Here is a 26,630-nt window from a genome sequence, read left to right on the forward strand (position 1 = left end):
TTGATGATATTGCCAATATGCATGCTATTATTTTTTATGAAGTTAAAGATATGATTGCGCAAGCCCAACAATCATATACTAGACAAGTTAACAAGAAAATAAAAGCTATGAATTTCACAGTTGATGATTATGTTTGGTTACGCATTGAAAAGAGAAGATTACAAAGTGTTGAGAAACACCATGTTGTAAAGTTAGCTCCTAGATTTTATGGATCTTTCAAAATCATTCACAAGATCAATGACAATGCATCTAAATTAGAACTACCCCAACACTAAAAAATCCACAATACTTTTCATATCAGTTTGTTACGACCTTTCAAAGGCCAATTACCTGTCGATCCTGTCTATGAAAATCCTCCTTTGTTAGAAGAAGAAACTGAAATCCTTGAACCTGAAACTATTTTAGATACTAATTATATGACCACTAGAACTGGCCATAGATATTCTAGATATCTAGTTAAATTTAAAATCATATGGTTGAAGAAGCCCGATGGATGCACGCTCATGACCTAAGTGCTTATTCCTTACTGTTGGCTCCACATTGAGCTAATAGCAATTGAGGACAACTGCTATCCCATCCCAAGGGTATGATGCCAAGAGGCATATTCCACAGTGGATTCTGTGAGACCACGGTGGATTCCATGAGGTTTTACTGTGGATTTTGTAAATTTATATTTATTTGCCAGGACTCGTACACAAGGTGGATTCCTTGTGCAAAAAGTTGACGGGGACGCCTGTCCTTTTCGGGCGTCACATTAATTGAATGTGCAAGTGGGTGATTCCATAGCGGGTGATTCCACAAAATACATATTTAAATTAATGGACATTTATGAGTTTAGAGTGCGCACTCGTATTAAATTAAGGTTAGGACAGAGTTTCAACCTATTTATTTATTTTTTAGCTAAAGACTATTAGGTATTCACTTTTGTCTATTTAATTTTATTATTTTCTAACAATTATGAATGCTTCAATTGATGTGTAGAGCAGGCGGCGATGGCACTGGGAAGCACTAGGTGATAGCATGTATTCAAGTTATTTAGAAGAAATTATCATTTTTTATGGGTGCGTGTATTAGGCGTGGCACAAATATTTATTTTGGCGTGCTTATTTATTGAAGCACTTGATATATATTTATTATTTTGTATGCGCATGGGTACACGATTTAAATATTCATTATTGGACATTGTAGGACACTGCGCGACTCTTGGGCCACCCAACCGCTTTATTCTTTATTTTGGACAAAAGCAAACACAAAAGCTAAAGCATGATAATTGTAAAATTGGGCTATTTTTGAGCTTGAAAATGAATAAAATATTAAATACATGCTTTGTGGAGCGCTCACACAAGGCATGGGGGGAGATTATACCCAATTGGTCTTTTTGCCTCATGTCGTGCAAGTCTATTCTCTTGAATTTTGAGCTTAAAGTATAGTTCTTTGTTCTTGAGGACCTTACGGCACTTGCTACATACGCATACAACATCTGATTTGCGCACCATCCTTAGAGGGGGTGACCACACGTGTTGCTCTTCTCTCCATCTCCCTGTGAGTTTAACGCCCCATCTCCCCACTGTTAGAGGGGTTTTTTTTCGAAAGGTCACATCCACTAGGGATCAGAGATAGAAGGAAGTAGAGATAGAAGATGGAAGAGAAGAAAAAGAATAGATAAGAGGTGAACACGATAAAAACAAAGCACAATAAATTGAATCAATATGTATTGACAGAACCTGAAATTCTTTGTTTGGCACTACTCAAAAGCAATCTCCAAGCATTAGATCTCTTGGAGCTCCTTCGTAGACCAAAAACGTGCTTCAAAATAACAGCTCCTCCTCTGCTCCTCTCGAAACCCAAATCTAATGGCTCTGTTAACTTTGAAATGGGGGTAAAACTCCACAGGACACCTTGCTCAGGGATCTCCCATTTCACTCCTTCTTCTTCCAGTTCAAAGTACAGTTTTCAGCCTATCAACAGCGATCGCGATGGGCATGATGTCACCCATCTGTCTTATTTATGAAAAATCCAATAATTGGTTGAAAAAGTAACTTGCTTTTTTGCATGCCATCCTAATCTAGAAGCTTTTGTAACTTTTTTGGATTTTTACAATAAATAATATCAAAAATAGGCTAAAATTGTCAAAAAATCTAGTATTTTGGACCATTCATGCCACTCACACTAGTACTAATGACTCAAATCACATTGACTCTCTAGATCAATAACAAAGTCTGCATAGTGTCACGACACCGCGAGTTTAACCCCCATTGCAATCGAGAAGAGTCACCCCAGCACACTATCTCTTTGACAAGAGACTGAGAGGGAGAGAAAGGTTCATAAGCCGAAAGTATAGCCCCCAAACAGAGGGAGACTCGCATCAACGGTAATCTTGCATCCAACAATGGAGCCACTAGCCAGGGCATTTCGGAAAATACAAATACAACGTCAGGTATGGATAATTCATATCTGAATATCTAGGTATTAATTGCCATCTCCACTATTCATTGGCACATAGGGTATGTCGCTTGGCATGCGCATGAGTTCTTTTTAACAAGTAATCTGAATTATTTTTCAATAGTTAATGAACTCGTAGGGGATTTTTAGGAAATTCTTTCCGTATCCATAGATGACCGAGCATAAATTTACTCATATAATGCAGAGGTTCTCACAAACCCTTGTATCCAAATACAAACATTAGGATTAAAACTACGATACCTTGAGAACTGTCTGATAGTGACTATGTTTTTCAATCCTATTCGAGAATTGGGCTAGATGCAAGCAACATCTCAAGGCCTCAAAGGCAAGAACTCTAGGGGTTAGGGAAACCCAAGGCAAAGGAAAGACCGATGCTTTCGTACTTGCTGAGAAGAAGGTTAGGTTATCAATCAATATAAGTGCTCAATAGAATTTACATTCTTGCATAGTTGTATGGGACTTTGACATGTGTCTTAGCTAGAGTGCTAAGTAAATTTTGCATGGAATCGCTTAGATCCCAAGGGGGAGAGAAAATGTACGATGGAAAGATTATCGCGGTTATTTCTACAATGTTTGGAAAAGGATACCATTGTTTTTTGTTGACTAGTCAAATAACGTCCAAAATGCTTTTGCATTAGACTGATTGTTGGGATGTGATGTGGATGATTATTCCAAGTGCTTGTGTTTGATGGTAAAAGCATGGCAGGGGTCAGTGATGACAAGTTGCCATGGGGAATAAAGGAATGTTTTCTTGAAAGATGATATCAGGCTGATTGCCTTGGTTTTTCTTGATTCTTAATTGGATTAATTAAGGAAGGATATTTTGCGTTGGTGGATTATCTCCAAGGTCACTCCACGTTTCAACCCGAGAGGGCACTATTCGACCTTTAGATATTGTTAAGTTAAAACTCGATTCATGCCATTTTAGGGGACCGGAATGGGACTAAGCCCTAAGGGGCAAAGAGGTTGAGCAGCGCATCCCTCTCATTTCTCATTCTCTTTGAACCAAGTGCAGTATGGATTTGCTTCAGATTGGGTATCTCTATGTAAAGTAGGATGTTCAAAACCGGATGCTAGAATGCTATCAGGAGACCTTGGCCCCTAGGAACCCAGATTTCAGGTCGTCCTGGTGGGTTTGGCCATGAACATTCTGTTGCGAGTAGACTCAAGAAACCCTAGACAACAAACCTCGGAACATTCTATGGGAGTGCCAGGTGGTGACACTTAGATTCATTTCTCATGGACCACTAAAACGTGATTGGACAGCCGGGCACGTTATATGAAGGTTCCTAATTGACATAACAGTCACCTTTAAACAACTAGCTCACATTCGAAGGTGTCCTTTGAGAGGCTTCTTTTTCGAAAGGAGCGACTGCCGTTACCATTGGTTCATGGAGTACAACGCTTTTTTCTAGTAGTAGATTAAGGATTTATGAAATCCCTTGCAGTGTTCTGGCACAGCCGCTGTACCTTTCCCCTAAAATAATTTACAGTTTGGTTCTAAGACCAAACCCTAGGTAAGTCGGTGAATCGACCCTTCCTAGAGTTTATTTTGGGGAAAACTCTCGGCTAACCAAGACCACCTTGCCATAGAACTGGAATCCTCGGCAATCCATCAAGCTGCTTCCCTCTATGAAGTTATTTAGTTATCTAATTACCTACCACATTACGTGAAACATATAAAAACAACTTCATTAATTAAAAATCCCTTTATGCAGAGTTGTTCGTTTGCGTAATTTACTCATGGACATACAATCAGAATAAAATAAATTCATTGATTATTCCATAATGTGTGTTTTCTTGCCCATACAGGAGAAATTTTAGAATTTCACGTGATGCCTCATCCGGCGCAGTTGCACGTCACCAAGAACAAACCCACCTATAGCTAGCATTTTTAGGTGTCCCAAGTAGAACTCGGGCCATACAGGGGACTAAGTAGTTCCTAGGTGCGTAAAGAATTTACTAGTCAGAGCCCCCTTCCCTGGCACCCTATCCACCTCCTACTTAATACGATCCCTATTGGCAGATCTCTCACCATCGAAGTCAATCCATGTTTCCGTGGCAATAAAAACATCCCCTCTCGGTATAGGGATTCAACACCTATCCTTGGGGGAGGTATAGGGCTCCTCAATTTTTATCTATTCCAATACTTAATTCAATCAATATCTAATCCAGAAAATCACAAATAAGATTGATGTCTTCAAGTAGTTATGACTTCCAACAATCATGAAACTTTCAAGTGATGATTAATCTCGTAGCAATCGACCTTTGAATTTCACGCAGTTGTAATGAAGGAGACAAGAGAGAGAGTGTGTGTGTGCAAAAGAGAGAGAAAGACTGCAGGAAGAGAGAGAAAGAGAGTGACAAGAAGAGAGAAAGACTAGAAAAAGAGAAAGAAAGACAGAAAGAGAGAGGAAGAAGCCATGAGAGCTTGGAGAAAGAGATGAAGATCAAAGGAGACTTGTATTAAAATCTAATAATCAAAAATCAAGTCCCTAATACCTTATATACTAGCTAGTGTAGCTAGTATTTACCCATTATTAAATCCCCCTCTCTTACATTCCATCCCCACCCGAAGGTTTTTGCCCTGAAAAACAATTTGGACACTTATGCTAACTGGGTATGAGCAGATCAGAGTAGTACTCTACAGCATTATTACAGGGGTTTACAAATGAATGAAGAGGTATTATTACGTATGTTGGGTCATTAGCATATGTATGTTACATGGATCTTATTGGAAAATTATAAAAAATGAAATTTGACCCAAGTATCTTGAGTGAATATGAGTTGCAGACAGTGGACAGCAAGCTGTTTACTACAGGACCCTGTTGTAGTAAATCTGTCATAACTTTCTGTAGGAGACTCTGATCAGGGTGGGCCATATATCAAAACGGAGCTCTCGAAGAGTACTTTCAGCCCACGTACGATGTCCATTGCTGTCCATAGTGCAGGGTAAAATCTGCTTTAAAATAGAGAGCTGTCTGCAATCATTCTGGGAGAAAAACAGGGCCATAGTTAGCTAGATTCAGCCAAATCTGCTTCTAATAGATATGGAAACTCTTCCAAAACTAAAGCTGGCCTCCAAGAAGCTTCCTCAAGTGGTAAACCTTGCCACTTAATCAAGTATTCCATGATGCAACGAGAGCAAAGCTTATTTTCCCTTTGTCCAATGATTTGCTCAGGTATGTATTGAATGATGCCTTCTTCATTTATCAGTGGTAGCTCCTCAACATAATCCACTGATGATCCAATGAAGGGCTTCAATTGGCTCACATGGAAGATATTATGAATTTTCGTGGATGGTGGTAGTTCCAACTGATATGCCAAGTCTCCCACTCTTTTGATAATCCGATATGGGCCATAGAACCTGTGTGCCAACTTGTTGCTGGATCCATCCTTAAGGAAAGCTTCATTTGATCCTGAGCTTTCTTCAAGTTGACTTTGCATTGCTGAAGTAAGGCCTGCATTTTATCCAATTCCTCCTTGCTTTGTGGGTTTATTTTATCATTGAAGATAACCGTGGGGAGGGGTACCTTATATCCATACAATGCCTCGAATGGTGAAACTCCGATGCTAGAGTGTATAGAGTTGTTATAGGCAAACTCAGCCATATGCAACCACGAGTCCCAAGTGTTTTGCACATCATAACAGAAATGCCTCAAGTAAGTTTCCAGCCACTTGTTAACCCTCTCTGTTTGGCCATTAGTTTGTGGATGATAAGCAGTGGAAGGAGCTAACTGAGTGCCCATAGAGCTGAAAACTGCCTCCCAAAAATTGCTCATGAATTTAGCATCCCAGTCATGCACAATGACCTGTGGTAAGCCGTGTAATTTGAAAACATGTTCCATGAGTTGGCTAGCTACTTGAGAAGCAGTATATTGGATCTTTGTAGGAATGAAATGGGCTACCTTGGGGAGTTTGTCCACAACTACATAGATGCTATTCCACCTCTTCTTGGTCACCGGTAAGCCGGTTATGAAGTCCATAGTGATATGCATCCATTTGCCTTCGGGCATAGGCAATGGCTATAGTAAACCGGCTAGTTTTAAGGTGCTGTCTCTGTTTTGTTGACATGACACGCAGCTCAAAACAAAATCTTTTACATCCTTCCATATGCCCTTCCAATGGAAGCTTATAGCAATTTTGTCATAAGTTTTAAAAATGCCCAAGTGACCAATTGTAGGTGAAGAATGCATCTCTTGCATGATCTTTTGCTTGAATGGGGAAGTGTATGGGACGGCAATCCTGCCCTGAAACCATAAGAGACCATTCTTGAGCTGATATGGAGAGTTTTCTTCTACATGCCCTTGCTGTAATTTCTGAAAAATGTGTTGAAATCAGCATCTAGCAAATAGGCCTCCTGAAGCTCTTCTATCCAATCACTGTGAAGTTCCATAATGGCTGAAACTTTACAAGCCCGCATTCTTGATAATGAATTAGCAACTACATTGTCTTTTCCCTGTGTATGTGTAATGTCAAAGTCATAGTTCTGCAATGTAGCTACCCATCTGCGTTGTTTGGGGGTAAGATTAGATTGGGAGAGGAAGTATTTGAGGACCCTATGGTCGCTCTTGATCCTAAATATGCTGCCATACAAGTAGTGGTGCCATTTCTTAATGGCATGAAGGATGGCCAGCATTTCTTGGTCGTATACATTGATGGTCATCTCATTTTCAGCAAGTTTGCGGCTCTCAAATGCTATAACCCCATGCTCTTGTAACAATACAGCCCCTATGCCTCTGCCACTGGCATCACACTGAATGGTGGATTCTTTCAAAAAATCTGGGCAAACCAAGATGGGTGTTGAGGTAAGCAATTCTTTGAGCTGATTAAAGCTCTTGTCAGCTATGGCATCCCAGGAGAAGGCCTCTTTCTTAAGTCTATCCGTCAGGGGAGCTGCAATAGTGGCATAATGCCTAATGAATCTGCGATAGAATGATGAGAGACCAAGAAATCCTCTAAGTGAAGTGGTATTTGTAGGTGTGGGCCAGTCTTTAATACATTGCACTTTCTTAGGATCAGCCCTAATTCCATCTTCACTAACGATGTGCCCCAAGTATTCCACCTCCGTCTGCATGAAAGAACATGTTGTTTCTTTGGCAAAGAGCCTGTGCTACCTCAATACATCAAAGACCTACCTCATGTACCAAAGGTGATCCTCCAGTGATCTACTATAGATGAGGATGTCATCAAAGAAGACCAACACAAATCTGAAAAGAAAGGGCTAAAGTTTTTTATTCATTAAGCTCTGAAAGGTGGCCGGTGCATTAGTTAACCCAAAAGGCATGACCAAGAAATGGTAAAGCCCCCTATCAGTCTGAAATGTTGTTTTGACTTCATCCCCTGCCCTCATGCGAATCTGGTGATAGCCTAACCTCAAATCTATCTTCGTAAAGTACTTAGCCCCCTTGAGCTCATCCAGCAAGTCATCTATGCGCGGAATAGGGTACGTGTTCTTCACGGTGATCTTATTAAGATCCATGTAATCTATGCACATCCTGAAAGATCCATCCTTCTTTTTTTACCAATAACACAAAAGAAGCATACGGTGAAGAACTAGGCTCAATAAATCCCATATCCAGTAATTCTTTGACTTGTCTGGCAACTTCTTCTCTTTCGCACGTAGACAATCTGTAAGGTGACTTGTTCACAGGCTTTGAATAAGGCTCCAGATCTATGGGATGATCAACCGCCCTATTAGGGGGTAGTGCTGTGGGCACTTGGAAGAGGTCCTTGTACTCTTCTAAAAGAGTTTTCAATGATGAATTATTTATTGTTTTAGTGGACTGATCTGGATTTTCTTTATTTAACTGCAATACAATTATTTGGGACCGTTTCTTGAACTCCTTGAGTTGTTTTGTTGGTAATGAGCTGAAATTCACTATCATTTTAAATTCCCTGCAAGTGAATGAGTTGTCCCGCACTGACAAACTCCATATACAGGAAGCAGAATTCCATGGTTATAGTGCCCAAGGTTTTCAGCCAATCACAACCCAAGACGATGTCTATAGGCCCCATTTCTAATGCAATTAAATCCACTTGCTGTCCAAAATTTTCAGCAAACTAAATATGAACAGCAGGGCATACTTATGTGCTAATTTCTTCATCCCCATTGGCAACTTGCACCTTTAATGGTTGCTGTAAATCAGTGGGAGAACACTTCAGCCTGTCCATGACTGCTCTGTTAATGAAACTATGAGTGCTACCACTGTCCACGAGTATAAACACATCCTTCCCATGAATTTGGCCCTTAATACACAATGTATTAGGGTTTCTGGATCCTGTCCAAGCATCCATTGATATGGTATAAGCAGTGGCAGCATGTGTTTCAGCATGTGGTTCAATATTTCTACCCACATTCCATGATAAACGGCCACGGGGTCAAAAGGAAACGAATCAGCTGGATCAAAGAACTCCTCTTGAACAAATTCTTCATCAGCATCATCTGTTTCAGCAGTCATCATGAAAGCATGTGTATCTTCAGGGTCCTCCTCTGAGTCCTCAAATACCAACATGCTATGAACTTGTGCCGTAGTATTTCTAAAAGCATATTTTGAAGCATGATCAGTTGTATACTTCTTGCCACACTTAAAACAAAGCCCCTTTTCTTTTCTTTCTTTATACAAAGCCATGGGAATGGATCTTGAACTACCAAAGGCTAAAGCATTTTTATTTCTGTTGTCCCCTTGCCTATTATCCATTCTTGGGTTGTTTGCTGTCCTTAAATTGCCTTGTGGTCTTGAAGCATTAAAAGTTGGGTATGTGGGAATTTTTGGAGTGTTGAATGACATGTTACCACCACCATAACTGGTCCCAAACTACCCTGGCCTTACAGCACCTCTTTGATGTCCAGAATATGGCTGCATGTGTCCTCTTTGCTGGCTGAGATGCCCCTCTTTGCTGTCGATACTGAAATGAAGCATCCCGACGATACTTGCGAGAGTACCTTTCAGCCAATTCAATAGCTTTGAACAAATCCGATGGGTCTTGAGCTGAAACATCAGCTGAGAGTTGGGGATCCAGCCCATACACATACTTGTGTAATTTGGCATCATCACTAATCGACTCAACATACATGGTAAGGTTGAGGAACTGATTTGTATATTCTCTAACAGTAAGACCACGCTGTTCAAGGCCATACCATCGGTAAGCAAGCTTTTCTTTCTCCACCGGTGAAACAAATACTTGCACCATGAGTGCCTTGAATGCTTCCCATGAGTTTACTTGCTGATTTTCTCTTTTAATGTACCTCCACCAAGTATGTGCGAATCCTTCCAAATGGATCGTTGCAAAATGGATCTTCTGGTCATCATTACGGGGTAGGATGTCAAAATAGTCCTCAAGCTTGGAGAGCCACTCTTCAAGTTTAGCTAGGGATGATGATTGACCATTGAATTTTGAGAAGACAATCTTGTCTCTCAGCTCTCTTTCATGATTAGGTGGCTGTCCCACATATCCAAACTGAGGCTGATCCATGTGGCTACCCAAAAATGAACCATTGTTAGAGAAGTTTCTACCAAAAGATGGCTGAGCTCATATAGATGGCATGGGGCCTTGTGATGAGACTAATAATTTCCCCTCATTGCATTGTTCATGGGCTCCTCTTGTCTATGTGAATGCTCTCCCTGTTCAAAAGTGCTGTTAGGAATGCCCATTCTCCCCAAAATGCCTTGAGAGCTCACATTTGTTGCATTCACTGGTGGAGCCGTCAATCGTTTAGCATGCATACCCGATCTATCTTCATGTTCCTTCCCTTTCATTTGGAATTCCATCCACTTAGTAATTTGGGCAGCAAGGGTGTCCATAGTGGTCTTCATTTGACCAATGCCTTCCATCAATTCTCTATGTCTCTCAACGTGCCTTGTCTCATGTGAACTGAGGGTATTAGTGAGCGCACTGAGGATGTCCATGCCATGAGAATAATCTTCCTCTTCCACCTCAGTGTTAGTTTTAGCCCTCGGGGCGCGTGCATCCCTTATTTGTTGCTACAGGTCATCATTTGCCTTAGTTTTTCCCTTATTCCCTGCCATTGTTAGGTGCAGTCCGCTAGACCACCTGCCACTGTTTTGCCTGCAACTTGAGCTAGGAAACTCCGATTGACCTACTTTTTTATTCAAACCGGAGCCAAGGATGCCCTCTTCAAATTGAGCATATGCACTCCCAAATTGTATACAGAAAATTTTGTAATAGGAAAAGTACTGTTGTACTGTGCAGTCCAACAGCCTGTCTACACCTGTAGGAGACCTGTTTTGACCTGTAAGTATTTTGACTTGTTTTGACCTGTAAGTATTTTGTGGAGTCCCAATAGAGTTCCAAAACTGATCCAAGCCCTTAGTAGGACCTATGGGCACTCTGTAAGACCTGCACCTCAGTTCTTGAGAGTAGGCTTACTCCTGTAAATGCAACAAACTGCTTACAACACCCCGTGAGGGTTAAGAAAAGGGTTACAATGGATTATCTTTTCAATGCATGACTGAGAAGTCATCCCACGAGGAATAATGCATTGCTCAATCATCTAATTTCACTAATTTTAGCCTTATTCCAGAACTGAGCATGTCATAAGCATCTCTTAGCACCATTTTCCCATGCATAGCCATCTCTCATACATCCCAAAGCATTGCATTCACTGCCATTGACTGCATATGTATTCCCATGTCTGAAAATACATCCTCAATAGAATTTTCATATATTTTTAGTCAGTAATACTTCCATACATCAGTGCCAAGTCAACATTTCAGTTCTTCAAGTGAGTACCTGCACAATAGAATTTTCATACATTTGTAGCTAGTAATACTTCCATACATCAGTGCCAAGTCAATATTTCAGTTCTTCAAGTGAGTACCTGCACCTGCAAGCAACTTGGGCTCTGGATCACCGGGAGGGCAAAGTTCCCCCCAGGCCGGGTTGTGTACCCCTTCAGGGTCTTTAGTGGCAAGGGGGGGTCACCCCTCTTTTGTCTTGCCACCTCGCCTGGCATCGGGCTTTTTCCTCACCCGGAGTATACATGGCAGACATTTATTATTTAAGCAATTGGCATGCTATGCAGGGTGGCTTGGAAATAATTCTTTTCATGAGGTGCATGGAATTGAATTGGGAATGAGGAGAGGGCTTACCAAGCAATGACTCACTGCTAACTCACCTCATTTACAATGGATTTTCACGGATTAATATTTGCTCAAGCAATCATCACAAGTCAAAAGGTTAGGGTGAGGCAATCAATGAATAGTAATAAGAATTTCCAGCATGGAATGGATCATCTTAAATGCAAGGAAGCCTAAGAGAATGATTGAAATTAAATTGACAGCATGTAGACATTGAAATTTGAAAGGAAATGCATGATTGACTACTTGAATCTCTTCCAACAATAGGCTTATTAGGCTTAGCAAGAGGATGAAATTAGAAGAGAGCTCAAGAGTCAATTACCTCTTAAATTGGTGAAGCCGGCTAAGAATCAGTAGCCAATGTCCCCATGGTCGGTCTCCAATACTCCCAATAGCTCCATGATGACAATTTCAGCCAAGAATTAAGTCTTCAAGCTTGATTCTTCGATGGGGAAATGAAAGGTTGAACTCCAGTAGTTCTCAGCATGCCTTGAAGATCATAGAAGAAGAATGCTCCAAAATCTCACCCCATAATGCCTTCCCATGCTTCATAGTTCTTCCCATTGAGTAAGCAAGCTCCATTGACAGTAAAGAATCCAATCTTGAAGCCACGGGACCCAATCTTGAAGGAAACTTGAAGAAGATGAAGGTCGTGGTCCATGGCTATGGCTGCCCCAAATGTCCAGCTTGCAATCTTGCTTCCATCTTCAAGTACAAGCCTCTAGATGTTTGCTTCTTCAAGGATTCCTGTAGGTACAAGTTCCTGGGACCAAGGAAGGAAAAAGCCCTCAAGAATCAGTGTGAATGCTCAAGAAGAATCCATGGCTGTCCATGGCCTGCACCTGTTAGGGTTTCAAAGGCTGAAGGATGCTCAAGAGGATGAATTGGTGGCTTCCATCTTGCAAGAATCAACTGCCAGATGCTGAGGAAGAAGGCCAAGATGAAGGAGAGGCCCGGTATGCTTGTAATCTTGCTCAATTAGCTGCCCAAAATCTGCGCCGCAAATTGTGGGCTGTGCACAGGTAGGAAGGAGGCAGCTCAGTCACATCAAATAGGTATTTAGAATGAAGCATAGGGCCCCCTGGAAGCTGTAGTAGAAGGCATTTGATCACTGGGGATGGGAGGAAGAAGATCTCTGCTGTTGTTCTCCTCCATGGAAGCTTGGCATGAGCTTGAGAATGAAGAAAGAGAGGACTGCATATGAAAAGTAACCAGGACTAACTCTTTCCTACTTCTTGTGACCTCTGTTTCTAAAATTTTACCTTCAAATTTGGCCCAAAATGACCCACGACTTACTAAATGTGGTGTTCCAGTCTCCAATCTTGGTTCAAGGACTCCATTAATGCTCCTGACTGTTGTCCTCTTGGTCCTTGACCTGTAGCTCTTCAGTGCTCCTCTATTTTTGTGCATGTCACTGTGTACCTAAAGCTTCTTGGATTTTAAAACTGAAAATGATGGTAACTGAGCATGTAAAGTAACTAAATGGATCAGAACTAGAGCTCTGATACCACTTGTAATGAAGGATACAAGAGAGAGAGAAGAAGAAGAGAGAGTGTGTGTGTGTGTGCAGAAGAGAGAGAAAGATTGTAGGGAGAGAGAAAGAGAGTGATGAGGAGAGAGAAATACTAGAAAAAGAGAGAGAAAGATAGAAAGAGAGAGGAAGAAGCCATGAGAGCTTGGAGAAAGAGGTGAAGATGAAAGGAGACTTGTATTAAAATCTGATAATCAAAAATCAAGTCCCTAACACCTTATATACTAGCGAGTGTAGCTAGTATTTACCCATTATTAAATCCCCCTCTCTTATAGCAGTGAGCTCTTCCCCTTGGAATTTAACTAGGGTATCTAGATTTTGGGTCTCTAACTTCTCAGTTTAAGGTTTATGATGACATTCTTGTAACCCAAGTTTCTTGGCCTTAAGTCAATTCCTTTTAACTTAGAGATATTTTCAGACTTTAAAATCTTCAATCAAAGCTTTTAGATTAAAACTATATCCTTGACTAGTTTCTTCAGGATTCCATTCTTAATAAATTTGTCTTGAATTCAAAATTCCTCATGATTTCTCTTGAGTTCTAGGTTTTTATAATTTCCCTAACAGTTTCTAGCCTATAAGATGTTCTAATAATTTACCAAGTGAATGCTCTAAGATCGCAATATTTCTTAAGAGGCTTATCTTATTCCTATTGAATTTGGATAGAAAATTTTTCTTAAATGAAAACCTGTGGTATCGTGATTGGTAAAGGGTTGTTATCCGTGCTTGTGACTCCGTTAGTGAATCCTGTGCTCGCAACTCCAACCATTGCTTCCACGTTAGCAAGGCCACTCACGATTCCCACTTTTGAATTCCTTATCTTCAAGGCCATTATGGAAATATGATTTTTATAAGGAGAAGAACACAACAATAATACCGACTAGCAAAAGTGTAAGACTCTCGATGATGATGATGGTTATTTTGGGATTCAATGATGTAGGCCTCGTGGATGGTTCTTCTTGCTTCATGGAGAGTAATATTCTCTCTCTCTCACCTTAGCAAGTAAGGTTAAGAACAAGATTAGCTCTTTCTCTAGTATAGAGCAAGAACAAGAGAATAGGTATGATCTCTCTCTCTCTCTAGTAGACGAAGTAGGGATGAGAGTAGAGGTATGACTTCTATCGGATTTGATAGAGTAGAATAGGGTTCTTCAGCATCTTCTCTTCTTGGATTAGAGTAGAAAAGGATGAGAGACCTTCAGCATATCCCCTCCTTGGGTTGAAAGGAATAGTGTATCTTCGTCACATGAGTAGAGTCTCCTCCTCTCGAGTTGATGGAGTAGAGTCTCCTTGTCTTGGAATCACATAATAGAGTCTCATCTTCTTCTCGATCAATGTCTCATCCTCATCAATGATTGCCCTTGTTGTTCTACCTGGTTATTCCCATGCCCTCAATTTATAGTTTTTCAAGGGGGGGTTATTATCATTCCCAGTTTGCAACGCGATGATGGTGATGTATGTGATGATGAGGATGCTGACGTCTGCGATGATGGGGATGCTGACATCTGCGTTGTTGATTTCATTGACATTCGTTAAGCTATTATATAGCTTATAATTGGTCTTTTTTTTGGAAAAAAAATCTTATATAATTTGTATGCTTTATTTTGTTTTAAGTCAATCTATAGTATTAGGATATATAACTCTAAGGTATATAATTAACACACTCATTGTCTTTTTTTTGTAGAGGGGAAGAGGCGAATTGTGAATTGAGAATATGATTTTTTTTTTAATTTTCTTGCGGGTCAAAAATATTACATGCTATATGTTGATGATACACTAGCAAAAATTAAGGCAAAATTTTGTGTTTTATTCAAGATGATCAACTTAGGTTTTTTGTCTTATTTCTTGGGGATGGAGGTTGTTCGATCCAAGGGAAGTATCTTTCTATCCCAGTAGAAGTACACCCTACAGTTGGTGGAATAGTATTGCAATGATCAAACATGGCTTGTGGCCATGCCTTTTCATCCCACTGTCCATCTACATAAGGATACCTCAAGTTAGCCTTTTAATGCTCACGTCTCTCATTCTATTATAAGGAAACTAGTTTGGTTGATTCATACTAGGCTCTATGTTCATACTCAATTAGTTTTCTTAGTCGATAATTTAATAGACCTAGAATATCTCATTGGATTGCTTGTCTTGGTGTGTTGACATATTTAAAGGGTATCTGTATTAACTTATGGTTGTGGTTTATGCTTGCAACAGAGGTACATTGATTCTAACTGGTAGGATATCTTGACACCCGACATTCCCATTGTATCTACCTCTACAGTTTGGGCATAAAAACCATCTCTTGGGCTAGATATAAGCCAGAGATGGTGGTGGCTTCCATGACCAAGGGAGACTATTCGCCTCTCTTTGATGGTACCACAAAGACCTTCTATCTAAGGAATTTTCTGGTCACACTTCAATTTCCTTGTGAGATTTGACTTACAGTAGTTACTCTGCAAAGCATTTTGCTTATATGACAAAGGTGACAAAGGTCAAAGAGCCTATACATTTGTTGAAGTAGTGACGGATAAAAACTGGTGCACAGCTATGGATGAGGAGATAGATGCTTTGGCTAAAAATAGTACTTGGGATCTTGTGCCACTACCAAAAGGAAGGAAGACCATTGGCTACAAATGGGTCTACAAAATTAAATCCAAGTCAGATGGTAGTGTAGAGAGGTATAAAACTAGGGTAGTTGCTAAAGGACATGCTCATCAATATGGGTTAGATTATGAGGAAACATTCTGCCCTATTGCCAAGATGGAAACCATATGAACAATGATTGCATTTGGCTGCTGCTAAAGGCTGGAAATTGCAGCAGATGGATGTGAAAAATTCTTTCCTCAATGGTGACTTAGAAGAGGATGTTTATATGGATCAGCCTGAAGGGTATGTACACCCTGATTTTCAGCACTATGTATGCAAACTGAAAAAAGCATTGTATGGGTTGAAGCAGACCCCGAGAGCCTCACATGCAAGAATGAGTAGTTACTTGTAGAGTTTGGGATTTACTGTTCATAGGGCTCTGTTTACGAAAAAGACCCAGACAAAGGTTTGGTAGTGCTGGTCATCTATGTTGATGACTTGATAATCACAAGTGATGATGACTTGGGGATACAACATGTTATGCATATGCTGAAATCTGAATTTGACATGAAAGACTTAGGTGAACTGAAGTATTTCTTGGGTATTGAGGTGATCAAGGTTGAAAATGGTTTATGGCTAATGGAGAAACACTATGCCATGGAAATGCTGAAGAAATACAGCATGGTTGAATGTAAACCACGAGATACACCTCTTGATCAGAATGTCAAGTTGAACATTAGCACTAGAGTTGAAATTGATGATGTGACTATGTACAAGCAGATGGTTGGAAGCTTGATCTACTTAACCATCACAACTCGTGATTTCAGTTATGCAGTTGGGCTCCTAAGTTAGTTCCTGCAAAAGCCCAGAAAGCCACATTTGGGTGCTGTTAGGCGGATTATGAGATATGTTAAGTCCTTGTAGATTATGGGGCTATTCTATGTGAAAGACAAGCCCTTGACACTGGTTGGATACATAGATGCAGATTGGGCAGGATGCTCATATGATGGCAGATCTACGAGTGGTTATGGTTTTGGCTTTGGAAGTGGAATGATCATTTGGAGCAGCAAGAAGCAACCTATGGTTGCATTGTCTAGTAGAGGACAGGGGTGTTGCATTGGCAGCATGTGAGATTGCATGGCTGTTCAAGCTTATGGTTGATTTGGACATATAGATGGATGCTCCAGTGACCTTGTTATGCAAAAATCTCAATAGTGTACTCTTGTCCTTATTCTTCCTAGCTTCTTACAATCCATCCTGTCCCAAAGGTTTTTGCCCTAAAAAACAAACTTACAAAGACTAGTCTAAGCACATTGAGATACACTACCACTTTATCAAAGAGATGGTTCTTACAGGGAAAGTCAATCTTATGCATGTAAAGACTGATGAATAGGTTGAAAATATATCTACTAAGTCTTTGGTAAAGATAAATTCATTATTTTTCAATAGCTACTTGGTGTGCAGAGGCTATCTTGAGCTTGAGGGGGAGTGTTGAGACTTCAAGCTCGTGTGTGTGACCAACAAAGTCTTAGCTGTGTTCAGTTATATCAGCAAGTGTGGGACATTAAATAAGTCGGTGGATTAAGGCTATGTGTGAATGGTCTTACAGACCTTAGAGTGTTGTATTCATTTTTAGATATATGGATTATGGAATATGAAGATAAGTGAGAGTGAGATGAGTATACGACTCTTTACTATTGCTCCAACCCTTCTCTCTCTCTCTCTCTCTTGTAACATAAAAGTCTTAAGTGAATCTTCACTCAACCAAAACTAAATATGAGGTAACGTCGGTGGATCGAAGTCTTGCAGGAGTATGATTTTGATATCAAATATAGACCGGGCAAAGAGAATGTAATTGCAGATGCTTTAAGCTACAAATCATTTCTCAATGCACTTATCTTAGAAGAGCCTCCTAGAGCTCAAGCACTAGCTACAATGATATCAATGCCTAGCAATCCCATCATTGAGTTAGTCAAGGAGAAGGTGAACAATGATCCCAAATATCAGCAAATGTTGAAGGAAATTCAGAATAAATAACAAAATCCTAATATTAAGATAAAGTATCTTAACTTCTCTGTTGACGAAGGACTTGTCTACTTCAAGACAAGATTATGTATTCCTTCAAGTCAAGAACTTAAGAAGAAGATACTATGGGAAGCTCATGATTCCCCATTTTTAGGACATCCTGGCTATGCCAAAACTCTCAATTTAGTTAGGAAAATCTATCATTGGGAGAAGCTCAAAGGTGATGTACTTAAATATGTAACCGAATGCTTGAGTTGTTAACTAGTAAAAGCCAAACGAGTTAAGCTGCTATGAAAGCTATAACCACTTGATATTCCTTAGATGAAATGATAATTTATCAATATGGATTTCGTAGTTGGATTATCCTTAATTCAAGGAGGATACAACTTGATCATGATAATTGTGGACATGTTGACTAAGGTTACCCAACTTATTCTGGTCAAAACCAACTACAAAGCCTCAGATATTGCGAGCTTATTTGTCAAGGAAATATTTAGACTTCATGGATTGCCAAAGAGAACTATCAACGATCGTGATTCTCTATTCACCGCTTTTTTGGAAAGGATTATTTGAAGCTCTTGGTACACAGCTTTGTTTTAGTACATCTTATCACCCTCAAACTAATGGGCAGACAGAGCATGTAAATCATGTCGTTGAAGACATACTTAGGGCATATTGTTGCAAAGAACCTAGACAGTGGATACAATACCTACCTTTGGTGGAATTTGCTTACAATGTGTCCTATCATCAAAGCATTCATATGACCCCATTTCAAGCTCCATATGGGCAACAATGCCTAACTGCACTAAACTTCTCTAACCCTACCTTGAAGGTTGAAGCTTCTAAGAAGATGCTTGAAGAGATGGACACAAGTCAAAACTATCAAGCAAGATATACAAGCTACCAAGGATCGGTAGAAAGCCTATGCTGACCTAGAGAGAAAAGAGTGAATCTTCCAAGAAGGGGACAAGGTTTTTATCCGTGTACACCCAAACAAGAGTTCTTTATCCTTGGGAAAATTCAAGAAGTTAAGCCCAAGATATTGTGGGCCTTAAGTCATAAAGGCTTTTGGACCTAATGCTTATAAGCTGCAACTTCCTGAAACCCTAAAGTTCATGATGTACTCCATGTAAGTCTCGAAGCCCTATGTACCTAATCCTGATCATATTCTTGATGATCAACAAGTTGATGATGTACTCCATGTAAGTCTCGAAGCCAAGGTATACTTGAACTTCAACCTGATAGAATTTTGGATGTAAAAGAAATAATCCTTAGGAATAGGACCCTTAGAGAATATATCATCTAGTGGAAGGATTATCTTGAGGAGGATGCCACTTGGATTGATGAGGATCCACAAGAAAATTTAAAAGAAATCATCTTCTCAATTCGCAATTCACCTCTCCTCATACAAAAAAAAAGACAATGAATGTGTTAGTTATATACCGTAGAAATATATATCCTAATACTAGAGAATCACTTAAAATGAAACAAAGCATACAAATTATATAAGCTTTTTTTTCAAAAAAAAAGACCAATTATAAGCTATATAATAGCTTAACGAACATTGACAAAATCTACAACGCAGATGTTAGCATCCCCATCCTTGTGGACGTTAGTATCCTCATCATCACAGACGTCAGCATCATTGGGTGTTGCAAACTGGGAAGGATAATAGCCCCCCCCAAATAAATTACACGAAAAGTAAAATTAATGAGCTTTCATCAGCAACCCCCTTGCAAAACTATAAATTGAGGGCATGGGGATAATCAGGTAGAATAACAAGGGTAATCATTGATGAGGACGAGACAATGATTGAGAAGAAGAGGAGACTCTATTCCACAATTCCAAGACAAGGATATTCTACTCCGTCAACTTGAGAGGAGGAGACTCTACTCCTGAGACGAAAAGACACTATTCCATTCAACCCAAGGAGTGGATATGCTGAAGGTCTCACATCCTCTTCTACTCTAATCTAAGAAGAGGAGACGCTGAAGAACCCTATTCTATTCTATCAAATCTGATAGAAATCATACCTCTACTCTCATCCCTACTCAGTCTACTAGAGAGAGAGAGAGAGATCATACCTATTCTCTCATTCTTGCTCTATACTAGAGAAAGAGCTACTTTTGTTCTTAACCTCACTTGCCAAGGTGAGAGAGAGAGAAGTATTGCTCTCCACGAACCAAGAAGAACCATCTGCGAGGCCTACATCATTGAATCCTGCAATAACCATCATCATCATCGAGAGTCTTACACCTTTGCTAGCCGCTATTACTATCGTGTTCTTCTCCTTCTACAAATCATATTTCTATCATGGCCCCGAATTACTGTCGTGTTCTTCTCCTTCTACAACTCATATTTCTATCATGGCCCCAAAGAGAAGGAATTCAAAAGCGGGAATCGCGAGTAGCCCTACTAATGTGGAAGCAACAGTTGGAGTTGCGAGAAAGGGAGTCACTAACGGAGTCACGAGCGCAGATAACAACCCTTTACCAATCGTAATACCATAGGTTTTCCTTTTTTTTTAATTCTATCCAAATTCAATAAGAATAAGATAAGCCTCTTAAGAAATATTGTGATCTTAGAGTATTCACTTGGTAAATTATTAGAACATCTTATAGGCTAGAAACTGTTAGGAAAACTATGAAAACCTAGAACTCAAGAGAAATCATGAGGAATTGTGAATTCAATACGAATTTATTAAGAACGAAATCCTGAAGAAACTAGTCAAGGATATAATTTTAATCTAGAAGCTTTGATAGAAGATTTTAAAGACTGGAAATATCTCTAAGTTAAAGGAACTGACTTAAGGCCAAGAAACTTGGGTTACAAGAATGTCATCATAGACCTTAAACTGAGAAGTTAGAGACCCAAAATCTAGATACCCTAGTTAAATTACAAGGGGAAGAGCGCATTGCGTGAAATTCAAAGGTCGATTGCTACGAGATTAATCATCACTTGAAAGTTGCATGATTGTTTAAAGTCATAACTGCTTGAAGACATCAATCTTGTTTGTGGTTTTCTAGATTAGATCTTGATTGAATTAAGTATTGAAACATATAAAAATTGAAGAGACATATACCTCCCCCAAGAATAGGTGTTGAATCCCCATACCAAGAGGGGATGTTTTTACCGCCGTAGAAGCATGGACATACTCCAATGGCAAGAGGTAGCAAGGATCATATTAAGTAGGAGGTGGATAGGGTGCCAGGGGAGGGTGCTCTAGCTAGTAAATCCTTTATGCACCTAAGATCATATTAAGTAGGAGGTGGATAGGGTGCCAGGGGAGGGTGCTCTGGCTAGTAAATCCTTTACGCACCTAAGAACTACTTGGTCCCCTCTATGGCCCGAGTTCTACTTGGACACCTAAAAACGCTAGCTATAGGTGGAGTGACGTACAGTCCACTGGATGAGGTGGCACGTGAAATTGTAATTTTTCTCCTGTATGGGCAGGAGAACACACATTATGGAAAAATATTAGTGGACCTGGAGCGTCCTCTAGCAGTGGTTCACATTCTTCGCCATGGACAGGCAGATTGAGATCAGGAGAATCTTCTCAAAGTAATGCAGATAGTGGTATCCAGGTATCACGAAAAGGAAAAGAGAAGGTTGATCAGCCCATGTCTGATGTGAATGCAGGTCACTCTTATGTGGATGGTGAATCCAGTGGCTCAGAATAGAGCATTGATGATGAGTTGGGTATTCCTTCTATTGTTACACCTGGAGTAAGGAAGACCAGGGATGTTTTGAGAGCACCTGGGAGTGAACCTATTTTGCGCAGGTCTACGAGAGCTAGGTATCATGTGGATAGGCTGAAATATGATGGATTTACAGCCATTCACTATGCATATATGGTCAAAGTGATACAGGAACCAGAACCCACTTCTTTTGAGCAAGCCATGGGAAAAGAAAAATGGGAGAAAGCCATGGATGAAGAAATGGATGCCTTGGAAGCAAATGCTACATGGGAGTTAGTACCTTTGCCTAAAGGTAAAAATGCAATTGGCTGTAAGTGGATTTATAAGGTGAAGCACAATGCAGATGGTTCTGTGAACAGATACAAGGCAAGATTAGTAGTCAAGGGGTATGCACAAACATATGGCATTGACTATGAAGAAACATTCAGTTCGGTTGCAAGGATGGCAACCCTAAGAGCAGTCATTGCTATGGCTGCATCAAAGGGATGATCTTTACATCAGATGGATGTAAAGAATGCCTTCTTGCATGGTGATTTGCAAGAAGAGGTCTATATGGAGCAGCCACCAGGTTATGTGCATGCTGTTCATCCTGAGTTTGTTTGCAGGTTGAAGAAAGCCTTGTATGGCTTGAAGCAAGCACCTAGAGCATGGTCTGACAAGATAGGACAGTATCTTGTCACTATTGGCTTTCAGATTTCCAAGGCAGATTTCTCACTTTATGTGAGAAAAACAGAGAAAGATATTATGCTACTTGTCATTTATGTTGATGATTTGATTATGACAGGTGACAATGATGAAGATATCCTTCATGTGAAAATGCTATTGAAGCAAAAGTTTGAGATGAAGGATTTGGGAGAGCTGCGTTATTTATTGGGCATTGAGGTGATTAGATCACCAAGTGGAATACAACTCTTGCAGAGGCAGTATCGATTGGACATGCTGTCCAAATATGGGATGACAGGCTGTAAGCCTATTTCAGTTCCTTTGGAGCAAAATGTGAAGCTGAGCACAAATGTAGGTGGGCTTCTAGAAGACCCTACTATGTACAGATGCATAGTAGGAAGTTTGATTTATATGACTATTACCAGGCCAGATTTGAGCTATGATGTTGGATTGGTAAGTCAGTTTATGCAGGCTCCAAGGAAACCACATTTGGATGCGGCTAGATGCATAGTCAGGTATGTGAAGTCCACATTGCAGTATGGACTATTTTATGAGACTGGGGTTCAGATACAGTTGCATGGATACACTGATGCTGATTGGGCTGGTAGTATTTCTGATAGACGATCTACCAGTGGATATGTGTTCTCTTTTGGGAGTGCTGCAGTCACTTGGAGCAGCAAGAAACAGCCTACAGTTGCCTTGTCGAGCACAGAGGCTAAGTACAAGGGTGCAGCAATGGCTGCATGTGAGGTAGCTTGGTTGCATAAGCTACTTTATGATATGCATCAGTCTACAGATGGGCCAGTTGTCATTTATTGTGACAACATGAGTAGTATACACTTGCCAAATAACCCAGTCTATCATGCTAGAACAAAGCACATTGAGGTGCATTATCACTATGTGCGAGAGAGGGTTTTACTAGGTCTTATTGATCTAGTTTATGTCAGCACAGAGGATCAGGTAGCTGACATATTCACGAAGGCATTGGGCGCAGAGAAGCTGCGCAAGTTCAAAGACCTACTTGGTGTGCAGGAATTGGGATTGAGCTCGAGGGGGAGTGTTGAGATATCGAGCTCCACTTTTGATATGCCAGGGTGACCGTTGTGTATTTATGTCACCGACTTGTCAGTTGCAGACGCGGTTGGTACACCGCCCATGAATAATAGCTACATGACAGCTATCCTTATCTACTCTAGTTCGTGGCTCAGTTAGTATGCCACCTTAGTTAGTTGAGTTTGGTTTGAGACCCATATATAGGGTTCTTCTATTTCTTTGTATGAGTGTTCTTTTGGCTTACACAACTAAGAAGAGAAAAACTGTTTTCAGCCTCCACCTTTGTGTGTATTCCCCCATTGTGCAAGCAAGAAAGCTACAAGTGAGACTCCTTCCTTCTCTCCCACAATCTTGACATTGTCATCACTGGTGCACCCTTACATGCTTTGTTTGAGCTTTCTTGCATGACATTTTTGGCTTTTGTGCCAATGGGAGCGTCTTCATACACTTGACAGACATAGAGGAGGTGGATTTATGCTACTTGAGTATTCGAATACTTGAGACTGGGATCTTCACTTGGATGTTGCATGGTTGATATGCCATGGTCCTCACAAATGTACTTGGGCTGACTTGAGCTTTGCGCTCCTTGAGCATACACCTATTTGTGTCAGGTCTTGCCAGTGTTGTGTACACTTTGCTCTATTACACACGGGGGTGTGCCGGCTTACTAAAGATTCATTTGACATTCTTGGGTGTTTTCTCGATGTCCATATGATTGTCACATCTTGATTTATGCCCGCTTGATGCTAGTTATGCTGTCAGTGGTTGACTTGGTGCATTCATTTTGCCTATAGTTTGCTCTCATTGTACCTAGCTGTAATTTATTATAGCAAGTAGTTATGCATTGATTGTGATGTATTTTTCATGTTGAATCATCTTGATTTTATGTACTTTTGATAATACTTGGTGGCCAACATCACTAGCTATCAATTCATGGTCACTTTGCCTTTGTTTGGTGATATTTTGGCTGTTTACATCAAAAAACAGCAAGCACTTTTGAGCTGTCTGCATTGTTTTGGACTGTAGTACGGCATCTTCCTCCACTGATAGTGCTATCTTCAACATCACTAAGCTTTATGGTACAAATTATGTCTATTGTAAGAGCCAAGTTTGGTAGGTATTGGTGCAGAAATCTCAGATCAAGCCACTATGGATGCATGGCAAATAGCCTGAAACTATGACTGATGATGAACGGCGGGATGAGCTTGATGAGTTATGCAAGTCCACCCTCATCTTGTCTCTCACTGAACAGGTGCATTACAATGTGGTTGAGGAAGCATAGAGTGCTTGGCAGCTTTGGAATAAAATTAAGAACCTCTATGACAAGAAAAGTCTAACAAGTCAGATGTACTAGCGGAAGCAACTTATAGACCTGCGCATGAAGGAGAATATGACGATGTCTGCTCATTTAAGCCAGTTCCATGCTATTCTCAAGAACTTGACTTTGCAGGGCATTACCTTCAATGATGAAGTTACTCAATTGTTTTTGCTTGGGACTCTGAGTGAGTCATGGGATGTATTTCGCACTGCCTTATGTGCTCCTGCTACTATTTTGAACTTGCCTGATGTAGAGAGTGCTCTTTTGCAGGAAGAGATCAACTGTAAGAACTTGGATGCCTCTCGTGTGTCGCATGCTTTGATTGTTAGAGACAGAGATGGTAATGGAAAGAATGACCCTGGGAATGGTCATGACAGAGACTCACAGAAATCTAGGTCTAAGTCGCATGGTAAGTCGCACAGCAAGTCTTGTGGTAGAAATGCTAATGTGGCATGTCATCATTATGGCAAGAAGGGTCATATATGCCCACAGTGTCATGAGTTGCACAATGAGAAGCACAAAAAGAGAAGGGGAAAGACGAAGTATAGGAAAAGTCCTCTGATCGCAGCATGGTGCCTATGAAATCCAGTGTGAAAATTGAGGAAATAAATGTCATGTAGATTGATGACTTCGATGGGGAGTACATACTTGCAACTAATTCTTTTGAAGCTACCTCATTGACCGAGGTGACCGAGGTTCACTCTATGTATACGCAATGCTGGCTTTTGGATTTTGGTGCTTCATTTTATGTTACACCATGCCGTGAGTGGTTTCACTCCTATCACATTATCTTTGGTTCAGCTCACTTGGGTGATGATAGGTCACTTTCTATTGTTAGGGATGTATGGTTGTAGCTCTCTACTAGCAGTACTTTTCTGTTATAGAATATACGTCATGTACCTGTGCTTACACCCATTCTTATATCTACATGGCAGCTTGATGATGTTGGATTTTATGTCTCTTTTGGGGATTCTACTTGGAAAATCACACGTGGTAGACTTCTGCTTGCTAGAGGTGCCAAGGCTGGCAACCTCTATCCTCTTGTAGTTGATGGGTCCTCTGTTGACCATGTTTGGTCAGTCAGTTCCATCCCACATGTATATCTTTGGCATGCCCATTTGGGCCATATTTCCTTAAAGGGAATGAAAATGATTTCTGGTTTTGTAGTACTTATCGCCCCTTGACTATGCATGTTCTGATTCATGTGAGCATTGTCTTTATGGTAGACAGACTAGGAATATGCATAAGAAGTTTGGTAGGATACGCATGAGTGAGCCCCTGGCATTGGTACATTTGGATGTTTGTGGGCCCATGTCATGTCAGTCTATGGGTGGTGCAAAGTAGTATGTGACGTCCATTGAAGATTTTTCACGTAAAGTCTGGGCTTACCCCATTAGGTTTAAGTCAAATCTCTTGACTGTGTTTTTCAAAGATGGCTTGCATTGGTTGAGAACCAGACTGGGCATAGGTTAAAATGCCTTAGGACAGACAATGGGAGAGAATATGTGTCATGTTTCCTTTGAGTAGCTATGTAATGAGAGGGGTATCAAGTGTTAGTTGACCACCCCCTATACCCCACCCTAGAATGGTTTGGTTGAGCAGATGAATAGAACCATCCAGGAGCGTGTACATAGTATGCTTAGCCATGCAGGCCTACTACAGATCTTTTTTTACTAAGGCAGTCAGTACAGATGTGCATGTCATCAATAGATCACCTTCCAACAATTTGGATTTCTAGGTTGTAGAGGAGGTATGGACTCTGTCTTATGGGCATCTACATATATTTGGATGTGAGGCATTCTACCATGTACCCAAGGACAAGTGGACTAAGTTGAATCCTTAGAGTGTCAAATGCATTTTCCTTAGCTATGGAGATGCACGTGAGATGGGTTACTGCCTCTAGGATTTGCAGGCATAGAAAGTCATCCGCAGCCATGATGTAGTCTTCCATGAAGACAAGATGCATAGGCAGCCTAAGATGGTGGTAGAGATACACAACGTTATATTCCAGGAGGAGCCATGTGCTCCTACACAGCCAGCTGGACAGCCTGCAGTAGCACTTGGTACACATGGCCAGGGTGTTGGACAAGATGCTAGACATGCAGCAAAGCCTACAGTGAGATGGTCTACTAAAGCTAGACATCCACCTGTTAGATTTGAGCCCTCGATGCATTATGTCTTGGTTATAGATGCAAGAGAGCCTCT

The sequence above is a fragment of the Lygodium microphyllum genome, chromosome 26 (genome assembly GCF_053477565.2).
Source record: "Lygodium microphyllum isolate KBCC chromosome 26, Lygodium_microphyllum_v1.1.10, whole genome shotgun sequence".
Taxonomy (NCBI): Eukaryota; Viridiplantae; Streptophyta; class Polypodiopsida; order Schizaeales; family Lygodiaceae; genus Lygodium; species Lygodium microphyllum.